Raw genomic sequence first — 18,554 nt, forward strand, 5'->3', positions numbered from 1 at the left:
CTTCCAACCGAGTTAAAACACCAACACGATGTAGACATCTCCTGCTCTACATCTACGAATCACAACAGATCGACATAAGCAGTAGTTGTTTGAGAGCAAGATGGACAAATAGAAAAGGGCATCAAATAATCTTATACGGTGTCGATTGAGTGAGACTATCACAAAAAAGATCTACCATATTTGACGTTCTGGTTGGTTAAACCTTGGCTTTTCACTCAATATGCAACTGCTATGTACCACCCAAGGTTTTTTTTTTATTCCGATACCCTTCTTTTCTGTCGGTAGGGACCGAAAGAGCAGTTTCCAAAAAATCTTGAAAATTGTGATATTCACCGTTTCAAAAGTTCAAACAAATTCCGCATTCATTTGTGGCCCTATTAGCTGCAAAAAATGCGCCTGGTCATGCTGTCAGTGCAGCTCGTCTCTTCACACAGGTTACCGGTTCAAATTCTATTATGTACCTAGTTTTAGTGCAGCTCGTCTCTTCACACAGGTCACCGGTTCGAATTCTATTATGTACCTACTTTCCCCCTTTTTAAACCATGAAGGGCCCATACTCCAGAGAGAGAGAGAGAGAGAGAGAGAGAGAGAGATGGGCGGAGAGCGCTAAGCGCAGGAAACATGAGGTGGATGGGATTCGATAACAGGACCATGACACGCACATGAAGGATCAATAACACGACACCATGGGATGCTACAAGTTAGAAGTAACATATGGATGTTATTTGACCCTTTTTCGATGTTCAAATTTAGAAAAATTAGAATGGTAACTCTTTTTATCGGGAAGCTGCGGAAAATCCGGTAACCGGTCTGTTATGGAAATCTTGAGATAAAAAAATAACCTTGTTCACACCACAACACATCATGGAAATAGCTCATAATCTCAAACTTACATGCTGAAGGAGGTCACATCAGGGAGATGATGAGGACTGATGGGAACCAGAGGTGCCGAGAAACTCCTGACCGAGTCAGAATTTCGGCTACCACCAGCATGAAGGCGAGTGAGTCCTCCATGTCTCCTCAAATCCTTGGCCACGCCGCCACGATGTCGTCTTGATGAGCAAGATGACCACAGACGCACATGATGAAGAAAATGTGGTCCTGCTGTGCGTCTAAACAACAAAGGACATTTTGAAAAATAGATAATATGACTCCAACTAAGGATAGCACAACAGAGTGCATCGATAGTTCTAATGTTTGCGTGTGGCGAGCTGTCATCATATAATTAAGTCACAAAAGGTGTTTATTCACAAATATTTATCCAGGCAAACATTAATCATCCATCAGATTTAGCTGGCTCCAAGAGAATGGATCTTCAACTCGTTTCTATCCCAAAAAATTTCACCAAAATTACCAAAAATTAAAGCCTCCAACATTAGATCTCCGAATACACAACCTAGGTACCTTCTTTCATCCATATCAGCAATCAAGCAATTGTCTAGCATGTAGTGGTGCAAGTATGCTCGAGAAAACACGATGCCGGCAAAAAAAAGGTGTGACTTAAGATTTACAAAAAATCAAACAAACCACATAGGTAAGAGATCAACTGAATGACTGCATTAGAATTGAAAATGACTTGGCTCAAAGAGCATGATGAATACAACGACGCAGCTGGACAAATATAACAATTTCAAGAAATTAACTGAATGTCTCATCCTACCCACCAAAGCTAAATAAAAATGAGACAAGATTGACGCATGTAGTTGGCCTCCTGGCTTACATAGGAGAAAAGAGCTCGAACCAAACCCCAAATCGAAGGACTACATCTGTATCATCATATAGCTGCGAGAGAAGCTGGCACAACACGGCCACTGTGACGAGGGTGTCGAGGTCCCCTCCGAAGCTCACCATGTCAAGATGACCTCCTGCTGCTAAGATGGTGCCACATAGAGCGTGGGAGACCCGTGTCTATGTGGCCGTTGGTGATGCATGGAGATGGCAGTAGCGCCTGGGAATGAATTTGCGCCATGCATTCGTCGATGTCGTTGAGGAGCATGTCTCCATGTCTCCTTGTCACCTTGGATCAGCCACGATGTCCTCTTGACGAGCAAATGTTGTCCTGTTGTGGGTCTGAAGAATGAAGGACCATTTGAAGAACAGAGACCATGACTCCAATTAAGGAGAGCACAAAGGAGGACGCTCTAAAAAAACAACGTGACTACAACTAAGGAGAGCACAATGTAGAGCATCGCTATTTCTGACATTTGCGTGTGGCGAGCTGACACGATGTAATAAGTCACAAAAGGTAATTAATTTACAAATATTTATCCAGGTAAATATTAATCATCCATCACATTTAGCTGGCCCTAGGAGAACGAATCTTCAAATCGTTTCCATCCCAAAAAAGCATACACCGAAAATAGCATGAAATTAAAGGCCTCGACATTAGATCTCCCAAAACACGGCCAAGGTTGAGCAATCAAGCAATTGTCTAGCATGTAGCTGGTGCAACTATGCCCGAGAAAACACGGTGTTGACACAAAAAAAGGTGCAACTCAAGATTTACGACCAACTAAACAACAAATATCAAACAAACAACCTAGGGTAGAGATCAACTGAATAACAATTTCAACGATTACATCGGGGTTAATTATGATTTGGCTCAAAGAACATGATGCATGAATACAACGATGCACATAGATGGATATACCAATTTCAAGAAATTTACTGAATGTCTCATCCTAACCACCAAAACTAAATAAAAAAATGAGATGAGATCGACGCATGTAGCTGGCCTCCTGGCTTACATGGGAGGGAAAGGACTCGAACCGAACCCCGTATCAAAGGACTACATCTGCATCATCATATCACTGCTAGAGAAGTTGGCGCCGGCTTAGCCACCGTAGACCAGGGTGTTGAGGTCCCCTCCGGACCTCACCATGTCAAGCTGGCTCTCCTGCTGGGGTGGTGCCGGATACAACGCGTGAGACCCCATGTCTATGCTGCCGGTGGCGACACATGGAGCCGGTGCCGGCGCCTGGGAATGGATTTTTGCCATGCGTTCGCTAATGCTCTTGAGAAGCACGTCCACCTTGTAGCCAACTTTGGTGAGCTCCTCGATGTTGAGGCCAATGAGGCCCGAGAGGTCGCCATGCATGGTTTTGTGAAGAAGGGACCTGATCTCGCCGTCCTCGCACTCACGGCGGGTCTTGTCGACCTGCTCCCGGAGCATGTCAATGCGCTTGTTGATGAAGCCCTTCTGGTTCATCACCTCCTTGCACTGCCCCAGCTCCGGCATGCTTTTGAATTGATTCAGTATATCCACCGCCTCGGTGTGGGAAGGGAACACCTCCGGCGCCGCCTTGCCCTCGTCGTACACCAGTACGCAGGTCTTGGAATCACACAGGACGGATAATTCGTCCGCCTTCTTCATCAGGCCCTTGAGGCGCTTCTTGAATCTATTGCGCCGAGTCGTTTCATGGGTGATGTACTGGAGGGTCGCCTTGCGAGTCACCTTCTTGCGAGCCATTGCTGGCAAAGGGATAAAACTAGCGAAGGGAAGGAAAGTTGCTGGTTTAGGCGAGGAAGGAGGGGTGGATTTATAGTGGATGGATCGCCTAGGAAATAATTTCATGATATGGTAAGAGATTATTGTGACACGTACCAAGAAGATTGCCTTATTTAGTACCCGTGAACGCGATCGAATATCTAGCAGATCTTCGATCCAATCTTAATTGTGTCTATTTGTAAATTTGGCGTCCATTTAAACCTACTAAATTGGAAGCGATAGCGATGACCGTCCCCCCTTATATCACAGGAGTGAGATATAACGCGCTAATGGTTTCCACATGATGTGTTTGTTCGTGCTCGAACGCTTCACATGCTACACATGCCATCCCACTAAGCCCATCAAGCCGTGCAAATGAATGGGCCGAACACAAGCCTTGCTCGTATCAGTTAGACCGAACAAATACATAATTTTGTATCAAACTAGTAAAAAAATACTCGCACAAAAAACACATCGCTGGAAGGAACAAAAAAGCTCGGAGGAAAAATAAAAAAATGAACAGGCTAAAATTCTATCACACTAACTCTCATATTACTATGATTTTTCTATGTCTTCCACCAACCAGATAACAACACAACAAGCTCAGAAAAGACATGAAAAAGAAAGAATCAATTTCATGTATCAAAAAGTTGCCATGTTTGATTAGTTGTGGTTGACGCTAAGATGAGATAAACAAAACAACATAAGTTGCCATGTTTTGTGCGCTACAAAAGAACATATAACTCAAAGGAAAAGATTGCAATGACTTTCATAATAAAACTGCGAGATATCCAAGAAGACACACACACTCACGCCTATAAACGTATGCATACACATCCTACTCCTACGAGAAAGTCCAAGATACCGAGCCAACACACACCTCGCTACTATAGAATGGAATAACATTGGCCCCTCATCATTGTTGAGCCACTGACCACTTGCTAGCGATGAGCATTATCGGACGGCAATGAAACTGCCAGACATCCAGGAATACACACACATACACTTTTTTTTTTGCGGGAAAACTTTCAATCTATTCATCGTCAATCATGGCAGTACAATGAACACCAGAAATAAAAATTACATCCAGATCCATAGACCATCTAGCGACGACTATAAGCACTGAAGCGAGCCGAAGGCGCGCCGCTGTCATCGCCCCTCCATCCCGGAGACAGGCATAACTTGTTGTACTAGACAGTCGGGAAGTCGTCGTGCTAAGACCCCATAGGACCAGCACCCCAGAATAACAACCGTCGCCGATGAAAAATAACATAGATCGGAAGGATCCAAACCAAAGACACACGAACATAGACAAAAACAACGACGAGATCCGAGCAAATCCACTAAAAATAGATCTGCCGGAGACACACCTTCACATGCCCTACAACGATACTAGACGCACCGTCGGAACGGGGACTAGGCGGGGAGACCTTTATTCCATCTTCAGGGAGTCGCCGCCGTCTCATCTTCCTGAGCATGACACAAACTATATCAAGATTGAAAAAAGACTAAAAACGGAGCCCTCCCGCCGGCCCTTGCCAGGATCCACCGCGCCTCCATGGTCCTAGGGCCACCGGAGACGAGGCGGACCTGCGCCGGCGCCGGCGAGAGACACGTACCCTAAATTTCTTTCTTGGAGGAGGAGGAGGCGGCGGCGCTTAACGTTGAAAATAACCGTAAGTAAGAAGCGAAAACAATACACATATATACACTCACACACACACATCCTACGTCTATGAGCACGTCCAAAATACTGAGCCGGCACACACCTCACTAGTAATACAGAGGCGAACAACACTGACCGCTCATCATTGCTGGGCCACTGGCCACGCGTTAGTGATGAGCATTATCAGACAGTGGAGAGGCCGTTAGGCAGGCGGCACGGGCGAATCGGACGACGCAGACAATGTCCGAGGGTGCGGTTCATGGAATCGTCGTGCGTGGGTCGGTCGTGCAATGCATGCCAGATCAAACAAACAACGAAAGGGGAAGTACTACTGGTCTGGATACATAGCATATAATTCTAGCTAGCAAGCTAGCTAGGTAGGGCATGGGCATGTGTGTGCTATGCAAGGACGATCGGCCGATGCAGTTAGCTGCTTAATCAGATTCGATTTGATGAAACGGCTATGGAGGAGGCATTGGCATGTGACGATGGAGATGGCTCGATGTGGATGGGGGTAAACGTACGCCGTCTCAGATTCAAAAAATCGCTACTCTACTTGATTAATCACAACTTATCCACTTGTTTAAGCTCCTGCGTAACGCGCGAGTTGATCGATGTATCCGAAAACAAATTCGTCCTGGATGCTGCTAGCTGCCATCGGTGGATCGATCCATCGATCGGCATCTCGCTGAGGCCGGCCGTAGTTGATGGGATCGATGAGACCATGTGTGTAGCGCAACCTAAAGCTACCTCAGTTGATCGATCGAATTAGCTGGTTCATTAAGAGTTGACTCGATCTCAGATCCAGATTATTGTCCCCCGCATGTGTCTAAATAAATGCTTTAGGAAAAAGTCGTCATCCTAGGGCATTTGGTCTAGATCAAGACAGCTAGTTGTGAATTAGTAAGTCCAAAAAAGATAAACAAAACAAAGAGAATAACAAAGAGAACTTAGGAGAAAGGCAGCATGAAAGGGCATTTGGTCTAGTGGTATGATTCTCGCTTAGGGTGCGAGAGGTCCTGAGTTCAATTCTCGGAATGCCCCTCTTTATTTTTCCTTTTTACCATTTTTACATATGGTAGATTTTTTCTTACCATTTGTACATGTATAGTAGTAGAATTTGTTCGTGTAGCTAAGCGAATCAGATGCCATGAATATCAATATCAGTTATGTAGCATTGAATTCGGAGATGTATATACCCTTCTCTACAAGGAGACGAGGCACTTGTCCAATGCTGGTTTATAAAGGGCATCGAATAATCTTATATTGTGCCCATTGAGTGAGTCTATCACATTTGATGTTCTGGTTGGTTCAAACTCGGCTTTCCACCTTAATATGCAACTGCTATGTACCATCGATTTTTTTTGGATGCCCTCCTTTTCTGTCGGTAGGGACGGAAGGACTGCTTTCCGAAAAGTCTCCAAAGTTTTTGCCCCATTAGCAACACAAAATGCGCCTGGTGATGAAGCTATGTATCTAGGGTAGGGTCATGGATCTGATCCAGATACCCTCCCCAAGGACATCTCTTAAAGAACCAGAAGCAGTCGAAGAAAAATCATCGTCCACTCGACCATAAAGCCATGTTCCACTCGACAGTCTTGAAGACAATCGACCATACGAACAACCACTCGACTACCAGAAGACTAAGAGCCACTCACTCTACAACGGTCGGGATTTAAGTCATAGCTTTAATGGTCATTTATGTACTTTTATTACATGCGTTACCAGTAACGTCTTTACCTTTATGTACCTTAAACCCTTTGTAACTGAGGGCGGGAGGGGTCCGGCGAACTCTATATAAGCTACCCCCCTCCTCAGGGACAAGGGTTCACACCCCCTGTAACTCACACGCATATAATTCAGTTGACCGCCTCCGGGCTCCGAGACGTAGGGCTGTTACTTCCTCCGAGAAGGGCATGAACTCGTAAAACTCGCATGTACAACTCCTCCATAGCTAGGATCTTGCCTCTACATTCCTACCCCCCATTCTACTGTCATACTTAGAACCACGACAGTTGGCGCCCACCGTGGGGCAGGTGTCTTAGCAAATTGTTGGAGAGGTTGCAATTTTTCCGATCCCCTTCATCATGGTTTCAGGCGGAGATTTGGCTGAGGGCCGCGAGATCCGTCTCGGCGCGCTCGTGTTTATCGCCGACGACTCCGCTTGGCTTCAGGAGGCTCCACTCGACGTCGAAGCGCTCCCCACCCGCGGAACAACACACTTTCACGCGTGCGTCCGCGGCGTCCTCCTGCGGCAGCCGTCGACCCAGTATCAGTCGGCTCCTGTAGCTTTTCCCCTCCCTGCGGCCCGCCGGAGCAAACGTTCCGGTCGATCGAGGCTTCAGCGGTGGGTGAAGCATGCGGTGGCTCGCCAGTCGGCCACCCCTCAAGTCGCGGCAATCGAGCCCGACGAAACCCTCTACGGCCTGTTCGATCTGTCGACTGGCTCCGTAGATACTGCATTCGAGTGCGACAACAGCGACCCAGCGACGGAAGTTTTGATGGTCAATGGACCACGCAGTCCTCCTGGCTTCACCTGTGAAGACGGAGGCGATGGGGCCGGCGATCCATCGCGTATTCATGAAGAGTACCGCCCCGAACCCCTCTCTTCGCAGCGGAGAGAAGAATTTCGCCGCCGGAACATGGATGCGCTTCACACTCCTATCGTTGGAGAAACCCCCGAGGCCCAGGCCTTGGAGGAGGCGCGCCTAGCCAACTTGTCTGAGCGCACTCGACTGGAGAATCTCCAGCGCGCACTCGACGAGCGTGCTCGACAGCGTGCTCCCGAATCCAGTCGACGTCAACTTTTTCCGCCTCCGACTCAGGTATACCGAACTCCGATCCAGAATCTCGCAGCTGCAGCCCGAATAGCGGAATCGATCCAACCTTCCCAGTCGGAAGCTGGTCGAGGTCTGGTGCAGATCCGAGCCTTTCTCCGTGCGGCGGGAGAGCAGAACACATCAGTATCTCAGTCGCGGAATAAGATCCATAGCAGATCTGTGGTTGCAGACACTGTTCAGTCGGCTCACAACCCAAGATCGCCCCCGAGGCGTGAGGGACGTGGAGATCGACGAGATCAGTACAGAAACCGTGAGCAGTATGATCACCGAGTCGATCGCGATGATCGTCGTCGAGTGCCTACGCATCCCCCAAGGAGTGGGTCGTACGTGCCTCGGCAACATGATGACAGGCACCCTCACAGTATGGGGCGAGGGATTCCAGTCGACCCCAGAGAACCAGGCTTTGATGCGAGATCTATTCTCGTTCAGGGCTTGGTCGACAGAAACAGGGCTCACCGAGAAGGTCATGATAGAGATCTACCAACCAGCAGCAGGGTGCATGTCTCAGGCCCGGAGTGCTTCAGCAGAGCCATCAGGGCTGCAGTTATTCCACCCAACTTCAGGTTGGCGACTGGAGTCAGTAAGTTCACTGGTGAGTCCAAGCCGGACACTTGGCTTGAAGACTACCGAGTGGCTGTCTAGATTGGTGGCGGCAATGATGAAGTGGCCATGAAACACCTTCATCTGATGTTGGAGGGCTCGGCTAGAGCATGACTGAATCAGTTAGCACCTAGTAGTATTTATACTTGGGAAGATCTTGCCCGAGTATTTGTCAGAACATTCGAAGGTACTTGCAAACGGCGGGCAGGGTTGACTGAATTACAGTGTTGTGTTCAGAAACCGAATGAGACTTTGAGGGATTATTGTTGAGGATCGTAGCAGAAATTTAAAATTTTCTACGCATCACCAAGATCAACCTATGGAGTAATCTAGCAACGAAGGGAAGGGGAGTGCATCTACATACCCTTTTAGATCGCTAAGCGGAAGCGTTGCAAGAACGCAGATGAGGTAGTCGTACTCGTGGCGATTCAGATCGCGGTCGATTCCGATCTAAGCGCCGAATAACGGCGCCTCCGCGTTCAACACACGTGCAGCCCGATGACGTCTCCCATGCCTTGATCCAGCAACGAGAGAGGGAGAGGTTGGGGAAGACTCCGTCCAGCAGCAGCACAATGGCGTGCTGGTGGTGGAGGAGCGTGGTACTCCTGCAGGGCTTCGTCAAGCACTACGAGAGACGAGGAGGGAGAGAGGTAGGGCTGCGCCTTGGGAGAGAGAGACTCGCGTGTTGGGCAGCCCCAAAACCTCCACTATATATGGGGGAGGGGAGGGGCTGCGCCCCCACCTAGCGTTCCCTTCCTAGGGGTGGCGGCAGCCCCCAGATCCCATCTGGGTGGCGGCCAAGGGGGAGAGAGAGGGGGCGCACCTAGGGTGGGCCTTAGGGCCCATCTGCCCCTAGGGTTTGCCCCCTCTCCTCTTGAGGGCGCCTTGGGCCTTGGTGGGAGGCGCCCCAGCCCACCTAGGGGCTGGTCCCTTCCCACTCTTGGCCCACGAAAGCCTCCGGGGCTGGTGGCACCTCTCGGTGGACCCCCAGAACCCTTCCGGTGGTCCCGGTACATTACCGGTGATACCCGGAACACTTCCAGTGGCCAAATTCACACTTCCTATATATCAATCTTTACCTCTGGACCATTCCAAAACTCCTCGTGACGTCCGGGATCTCATCCGGGACTCCAACAACATTCAGTAACCGCATACATACTTTCCCTATAACCCCAGCGTCATCGAACCTTAAGTGTGTAGACCCTACGGGTTCGGGAATCATGCAGACATGACCGAGACATCTCTCTGGTCAATAACCAACAGCGGGATCTGGATACCCATGTTGGCTCCCACATGTTCCACGATGATCTCATCAGATGAACCACGATGTCAAGGATTCAATCAATCCCGTATACAATTCCCTTTGTCTACTGGTATGATACTTGCCCGAGATTCGATCGTCGGTATCCCGATACCTTATTCAATCTCGTTACCGACAAGTCTCTTTACTCGTTCCATAACACATCATCCCGTGATCAACTCCTTGGTCACATTGTACACATTATGATGATGTCCTACCGAGTGGTCCCAGAGATACCTCTTCGTTACACGGAGTGACAAATCCCAGTCTCGATTCGTGCCAACCCAACAGACACTTTCGGAGATACCCGTAGTGCACCTTTATAGCCGCCAAGTTACGTTGTGACGTTTGGTACACCTAAAGCATTCCTACGGTATCCGGGAGTTGCACAATCTCATGGTCTAAGGAAATGATAGTTGACATTAGAAAAGCTTTAGCATACGAACTACACGATCTTGTGCTAGGCTTAGGATTGGGTATTGTCCATCACATCATTCTCCTAATGATGTGATCCCGTTATCAACGACATCCAATGTCCATGGTCACGAAACCGTAACCATCTATTGATCAACGAGCTAGTCAACTAGAGGCTTACTAGCGACATGGTGTTGTCTATGTATTCACACATGTATCTGCGTTTCCTATCAATACAATTCTAGCATGGATAATAAATGATTATCATGAACAAGGAAATATAATAATAACTAATTTATCATTGCCTCTAGGGCATATTTCCAACAATTATATCAAGAGATGGATCACATTGCACCACACGGTGGAAAATGTGTCTGATCATCAGGCATTTTGTGCCTTTAAAGAAGGTGTCAAGTATCGGGAGTTGACTCTGAAATTCGGTCGGACAGGAGATATGACTCTGACTCGGATGATGGAAATTGCCACCAAGTATGCCAACGGTGAAGAAGAAGACCGACTCCGGAGTGGCAAGCACAAAACGGTCGCCCATGAAACCGGAGGAGGAAACTCCAGTCGGAAGCAGAAGCGCAAAGCCGAGCCAGCCGCTCCTGGTGAAGCCTTAGCCGTGACTCAAGGAAAGTTCAAGGGGAAGCCCAAAGGGCCGTGGAACCCCAAGAAAGTAAAATATCAACATGGAAATGATGTGCTGGATTTGCCATGCCACATCCACACCAAAAAAGATGAAGAGGGTAACTTCATTTACTCGAAGAATACCACTCGGCAGTGTCGACTCCTAATCCAACAATTCCGAGAGAAACAACCCAAGGAAAAGGAGAAAGAAGCAGACAAGGTTGAGGATGAGGAAGAGGATGATGATGGTTATCCCCACGTGAATTCCACTCTGATGATTTTCGCTGACGTTGAGAGTAAAAGTCGATTAAAAGTCATCAAAAGAGAAGTGAACATGGTCGCTCCGGTGACACCCAGTTATTTGAAGTGGTCCCAGACTGCCATTACATTCGACCAGTCCGATCACCCAGCGCACATAGCCACACCCGGGAGGCAAGTGTTGGTGGTCGACCCAGTAGTCGAAGGCACCCGATTGACTAAGGTTCTGATGGATGGTGGCAGTGGCCTGAATATACTGTATGCAGAGACGTTGAAAGGAATGGGCATTCCGATGTCCAGACAAAAAGGCTATCATGAAAGTAATATGAGTTTCCATGGGGTCATTCCTGGCAAAAAGGCTGCATCACTCGGCCAGATTGCTCTCGACGTAGTTTTTGGTGATTCCAAGAATTACCGCAAAGAAAAGTTAACATTTGAAGTTGTGGATTTCCAGAGTGCCTATCATGCTATTCTGGGCAGGCCAGCTTATGCACGTTTTATGGCTCGACCATGTTACGTGTACCTCAAATTGAAGATGCCTGGTCCCAAAGGGGTGATCACTATCACTGGTAGTCGGAAGAAGGCGGAAGAGTGCTTCCAGAAGGGCTCAAAGATCGCCGATGCACAGATGGCCGCAGTAGAATTGCAAGAATACAAAAAAAGTGCAGATCCGAGTGATTTGTTTCGAGCCAAGAAGCCCGCCACGGATTCAACATTCCAGTCGTCTGGCGAAACAAAGTCGATTCACATTCACCAAAGATTTACCACTCCGGTCATCTGGCGAAACAAAGGCTCGGCTTTTGGCAGCTGAGTCTATCCGTGAGATTTACCACTCCGAGTGGTTAGCCAATGTTGTCATGGTCCCAAAGAAGGACGACTCACTTCGCATGTGCATCGACTTCAAACATATCAATCGGGCCTGCCCGAAAGATCACTTTCCTCTCCCTCACATCGACCAGATAGTCAACTCGACCGCGGGGTGCGAGCGTTTGTCCTTTTTGGACGCCTACTTCGGGTACCACCAGATCCGTCTGTACGGACCCGACGAGATAAAAACAGCTTTCATCACCCCATTTGGGTGCTTCTGTTATGTCACTATGCCATTTGGCTTGAAGAACGCTGGAGCCACATTCATGCGGATGATTCAGAAGTGCCTGCTCACTCAGATCAGTCAGAACGTAGAATCATACATGGATGACATTGTGGTCAAGTCATGTAAAGGTTCCGACCTACTGGCTGACCTTGCTGAAACCTTTGCCAACCTCAGAAGGTATGATGTCAAGCTTAATCCATAGTGCACATTTGGAGTTCCGGGCAGAAAATTACTCGGTTTTCTCGTTTCCGAACGAGGGATCGACGCTAACCCAGAGAAAGTGGGTGCTATACTCCGGATGAAACGCCCCGTGCGTGTGCATGATGTCCAGAAGCTTACTGGTTGTTTGGCCGCCCTAAGTCGATTCATTTCTCGCCTCGGTGAAAAGGCACTGCCTCTTTACCGACTGATGAAGAAATCAGATAAGTTCGAGTGGACTCCTGAAGCTGATGCAACATTTGCAGAGCTAAAAGCCCTGCTTTCCACCCAGCCGGTGCTTGCTGCCCCAATCAACAAAGAACCTTTACTGCTTTATATAGCAGCCACTGGACATGTCGTCAGTACAGTACTTACGGTCGAGCGGGAAGAAGAGGGAAAAGCTTATAAAGTTCAGCGCCCGGTTTATTATATTTCTAAAGTTCTGACTCCGTCAAAGCAGAGATATCCACACTATTAGAAGCTTGTTTATGGGATTTACATGACCACGAAGAAGGTTGCACACTATTTCTCTGATCACTCTGTTATAGTCGTCAGCGATGCTCCATTGTCGGAGATTCTGCACAACAGAGACGCAACAGGTCGAGTGGCAAAATGGGCGATTGAACTCCTTCCCTTAGATATCAAGTTTGAGGCAAAGAAAGCTATCAAGTCCCAAGCAGTGGCAGATTTCCTCGCCGAGTGGATCGAACAACAACTACCGACTCAAGTTCACTCGGAGCACTGGACCATGTTCTTTGATGGATCCAAAATGCTGAATGGTTCTGGTGCTGGGGTGGTACTGGTATCCCCCCTGAGGAGACAAGCTCAGATACGTCCTCTAGATTCACTTCGACTCCTCCAATAACGAAGCAGAATATGAAGCACTCCTATATGGGTTACGTATGGCCATTTGACTCGGCGTCCGTCGCCTTATGGTTTACGGCGACTCAGATTTGGTGGTCAATCAAGTGATGAAAGAATGGGACATTAGAAGCCCAGCCATGACTGGTTACTGCAATGCGGTGAGGAAGTTGGAAAAGAAGTTTGAGGGGTTAGAGCTCCATCACATACCCCGTCTGAAAAATCAAGCATCCGATGACTTGGCAAAGATAGGTTCCAAGAGAGAAGCCATTCCCAGCAATGTGTTTTTGGAACATATTCACACACCGACAGTTCAAGAAGATCCTTTTACGGAAGAGCCCCCGCAGCCTAAGAGCGCCACAGATCCGACTGAAGTCGAGGTCCGAGCCGTGGTCGACCTAATCATGGAGGTTCTGGTCATTACTCCTGACTGGACAGTGCCATACATTGCGTACATCCATAGGAAGGAACTCCCAGAGGATGAAGAAGAGGCTCGGCAGATCGTCCGTCGATCCAAGGCCTTTACTGTGATAAGAGGACAACTGTTCAGGGAAAGCATGACTGGAGTCGGTCAGAGATGCATAACGCCAGAAGAAGGTCGAATGATCCTCAACGACATCCACTCGGGGACCTGTGGTCACCATGCGTCCTCTCGGGCCATCGTGGTTAAAGCATACCGAGCCGGATTCTATTGGCCACGAGCAAATGAAATGGCGAAAGATATAGTCGACAGATGTGAATGCTGCCAGTTTTACTCGGACATGTCTCACAAGCCAGCGTCAGCCCTGAAGACCATTCCCCTCGTCTGATCCTTTGCTGTTTGAGGATTGGATATGGTTGGGCCACTGAGAACTGGTAGGAGCGGCTTCACTCATGTGCTCGTGGCAGTCGACAAGTTTACCAAATGGATCGAAACTAAACCTATCAAGAATCTTGAAGCCAGCACCGCTGTCAGTTTTATCAGAGAATTGACATTCAGATATGGAGTTCCACACAACATCATCACTGACAACGGGTCGAACTTCAATTCTGATGAGTTTAGAGCTTTCTGCGCTTTTCAAGGCACATGAGTCGACTATGCTTCAGTCGCTCACCCGCAGTTGAACGGACAAGCAGAAAGGGCGAATGGCCTAATTATCGAAGGACTGAAACCCCGACTGATGCGTGATCTCAAACACGCAGCAGCGCTTGGGTCGACGAACTTCCGTCAGTTCTTTGGGGGTTGAGGACAACTTCTAATCGGTCGACTGGATGAACTCCTTTCTTTTTGGTCTATGGAGCCGAAGCTGTTCTGCCAAGTGACCTGCTCCACAACGCACCCCGAGTCGAGCTCTTCTCCGAAGAGGAAGCAGAGCAGGCCTGACAAGATTCAGTCGACCTCTTAGAGGAGGAAAGAGAGATGGCCTTGATCCAGTCGTCCATTTATCAGCAAGACTTACGTCAATTCCATGCCAAAAACGTGAGGGGTCGAACCTTTCAAGAGGGAGACCTGGTTCTTCGAGTGGATCAACAGAAACCACACAAGCTTGCCCCAGCTTGGGAAGGCCCCTTCATCGTCACCAAAGTTCTCCACAATGGAGCATACCATATTTACAGTGTTGAGCATCAGAAGGACGAGCTACGGGCTTGGAACGCGGAGCTGCTTCGCCCCTTTTATACTTAAGCACTCGTTCAAATAAAATGTAATAAGAAGTACCTTTGTAATTTGTTCGTCAAAGACAAGAGCTTTTCAGTCTTCTCGCACAATTGTTGTTGTTTTTATTTACCTCAGAAATCCCCCAGTGGGTGGGCTTAGCCACGAATCCGTTTCGCCTAAGTTCGAAAGAAAATCCTACCGAGTGATGAGCAAGCCTCTCACTCGGGAGGCTTAGCCGCGAATCCGTTTCGCCTAAGTTCGAAAGAAAATCCTACCGAGTGATGAGCAAGCCTCTCACTCGGGAGGCTTAGCCGGGAATCCGTTTCGCCTAAGCTCGAAAGAAAATCCTACCGAGTGGCGGGCAAACCTCCCACTCGGGGGCTTAGCTGCAGTCCAGTACTCGCCTAAGTTTGTAAAATCCTACCGAGTGGAGAGCAATCCTCCCACTCGGGGGCTTAGCTGCAGTCCAGTACTCGCCTAAGTTTGTAAAATCCTACCGAGTGGTGAGCAATCCTCCCACTCGGGGGCTTAGCTGCAGTCCAGTACTCGCCTAAGTTTATAAAATCCTACCAAGTGGAGAGCAATCCTCTCACTCGGAGGCTAAGCTGCAGTCCAGTACTCGCCTAAGTTTGTAAAATCCTACCGAGTGGTGAGCAATCCTCCCACTCGGGGGCTTAGCTGCAGTCCAGCACTCGCCTAAGTTTATAAATTCCTTGTCCACAAGGACGACGAGGTGCAGGTCGACCGCGGCCCTTTTCTTCGAGCTAAGCCACAAATACAATATACGCTCCATCCTTGTCCGCATGGACGGCAAAACGCAGGTCGACTGCAACCTTCTCTTCCGAGCTACGCCACATGTACAATGGACCAGACCCCGAAAGCAATCGCAAGTATACTCAAAAGCAATTCGGATAAATCCTAAAGTTCCAAGAAGCAAATCAAAAGTATTCGAGCATCAAGCCCGAAGGAGTTTAATGGTTACATCAATCACTCGGCATTCCGAGGCAAATTTAAGACATATTCAAATCTCATAAGTTTGTTCACTCGGCAGGAGGAGGGCTGACAGGTTCGACGAATTCGTCCAAGTCGATCCCATCCGCGATCCGAGTGGCAGCAGCGATGAAAGTCTCCATGAAGGACTGGAAGTCATGCCTTTTGGTGTTGGCGACCTTGATCGCCGCCAGCTTGTCTTCACGAGCCTCCTTGCAGTGGACTCGTACCAAGGACATCGCCACGTCAGCACCACATCGGGCGGAGGACTTCTTCCATTCTTGCACTCGATCAGGGATCTCGTCGAGTCGAGCCATCAGAGATTCCAGGTCATTTTGAAGCGTCGCCATTGGCCAGAGCAATGAGTTGACTCGTGAGACTGCCACCCTCAGATGCGTGAGGTAACTTGTGGCGCTGGCGACATGAGACTCCAGTCGGAGCACGTTCATGGCAGTTTCGTCGCAAACTGGAGAAGCTATAGGGTCCAGACCCGTCTCGACCCTTCCGGTTTCCTCGTCAAAGTCTTAACAAAATTCTCCAGTCAAAACATTAGTGAGTCGACTGGACAGGATTCATTTGCAAGCATCAACACAGTCGGTTTAAAAGGAGTACCTTCCAGCATAAGGTAGAGCTTCTTGGCAAGAGTTCTCAGATAAGCTTCCGTATCATTCCTCTTGTGGACCGCAGACTCCAGCTTTTCATTCAGGACAATTTTATCCTTCTTCAGATGACTCACTTCTCGGTTAGACTCATTGAGACAAGACTTCAGCTTGTTCACCCCCCCTTCCAACGCTCCGACTGAAGCCAGCTTCTGGTCTGCAAGGGCAGTCTTATCCTGGGCTCCCTTCTGTGCAGCTGCAAGGTCCGAGTCCTTTTTTTCCAGAGCCAACTTCATTTTCTCTGCAAAAGAAGCAATCGGATCAAACAAGAGACCGAAGAAATATTTTAAAAGACGATCGACGTGAACAGTCGACAGGCAGTTACCTTCCATACAAGCAGCTTCATCTTGAGCTTTCTTCAAATTCTGTTGGGCCAGCTCCAAGTCGAGGTTGAGTTGCCTCTGCTTATCCTCAAGTTCAGCAAACTTGGAAATGAGAGTACAAGATTTCTGCAGGAGGCAAAAGACGTGTCAATCGACATGATCAAAGGTTATTTACTTTCGAGTGAATAAAACTTAAAGAGTTCACTTAGACCCCAGCCGACTGCACGCAGTCGACTGCGGTCTCGGGGACTACACCCAGCGGGTGCACTTGGCGTGCGGGTGCACTTGGCATGCCCCCGCTGATTCAGACCCAACTCGACCGGTCCGCCCGGGTCAAGTCAAAAAAAAATTCAGACCCCAGTCGACAGCCAGCAGTCGACTGCGGTCTCGGAGACTACACCTAGTGGGTGCACTTAGCGTGCCCCCACCGGTTCAGATCTCATTCTACCGGTCCACCCGGGTCGAGTGGAAGAAAAGAAAGGAAGAAAGAACTCAGACCCCAGTCGACTGACAGCAGTCGACTGCGGTCTCAGGGACTACAACCAGTGGGTGCACTTAGCGTGCCCCCACCGGTTCAGATCCTACTCGCCCAGACCGAGTGGAAGAGCACAAATACCAAAGACAACAAAACACCCAGTGGGTGTACAGATTCGACGCAAACAACTGGAGATTGTATGGAAGAAAATATTCCAGGTAGCATATCCTAATAGAACAAGGTCAGTCGAAAGTCTACTTACCTGGACATTGGCCTGGAGAGCAGCGCTGGCGTCGTAAGCAGCCTGGCTATTCTCGTGCACCACCTTCATATGCTCCATCATCACGTTAACCTGACGGATGGCTTCCGCAGCCGCATCCGACTGGTTCTCCGGAACAGGGTAGCTGGTGAAGAAGAGGGCAGACGACCCAGGTGCAGCAGGTTGGAGCTCCGGGGCGGGAGATTGGACGACTGAAGGAAACACCGGTACAGTCGACGGTGCGGGGCGCTCACTCGACAAGGGTACATCGAAAGTTATAGAGGCCCCGCCCGCGTCTTCAGATTGACGGACGGTTGGTGTTGTTGTTGGTCCCTGCTGAGACATCTTACCAGCGGCTACCTTTTTGTTCTTTCTGGGCCTAGGAGCCACATCTTCGTCATCATCTGGGAGATCGATGACGTTGGGTGGAGCTGCAGAGAAGTTCAGTCGACCCCAAGTGAACCGCTAGAATTCAATCGACCAAGTAATCAAGAACAAGATAATAAGAGTTTTTACTTGGGTTGGAGGTAACCGCATCTTCCATCTCCTCGTCTCGGTACTGGTAGGAAGAGGTTCCTGATGTAGCAGCACTGCAAATGTCCACACTCAGTCGGTTACATTCTATTGCTCGAGTCGACGAAAAGAACAGATCAGATGATTACCCGGAGATGGTGGGGACGGTCACTTTGATTCTGGGCAAAGCCTTCTGTAGTTTGGAGGAGGTGGCCTTCGATGCTTTTGGAGCAGGAGGCAGCACAACCTTGAGATGCTTCGGAGCCTTCTCAATCGGCGCTGGGGAAGATGCCCGGGGCGCTTCGAAGATTGCACAGTCGGCGTGGTCACCAGGACCGGGGTGCTCGTCGGG

General features: G+C 48.9%; 1 non-coding gene and 1 pseudogene across 1 annotated transcript; one reads left to right on the forward strand and one right to left on the reverse strand.

Annotated features, from left to right (window-relative positions):
* Positions 1 to 1,020: 1,020 nt before the first annotated feature.
* On the reverse strand, positions 1,021 to 3,469 carry LOC125520123 (annotated as a pseudogene).
* Positions 3,470 to 6,125: 2,656 nt separating this feature from the next.
* On the forward strand, positions 6,126 to 6,197 carry TRNAP-AGG. The gene has a single exon. It is a non-coding gene; the product is annotated as a tRNA-Pro (tRNA).
* Positions 6,198 to 18,554: the final 12,357 nt, after the last annotated feature.

The sequence above is a fragment of the Triticum urartu genome, chromosome 7 (genome assembly GCF_003073215.2).
Source record: "Triticum urartu cultivar G1812 chromosome 7, Tu2.1, whole genome shotgun sequence".
Lineage (NCBI taxonomy): Eukaryota > Viridiplantae > Streptophyta > Magnoliopsida > Poales > Poaceae > Triticum > Triticum urartu.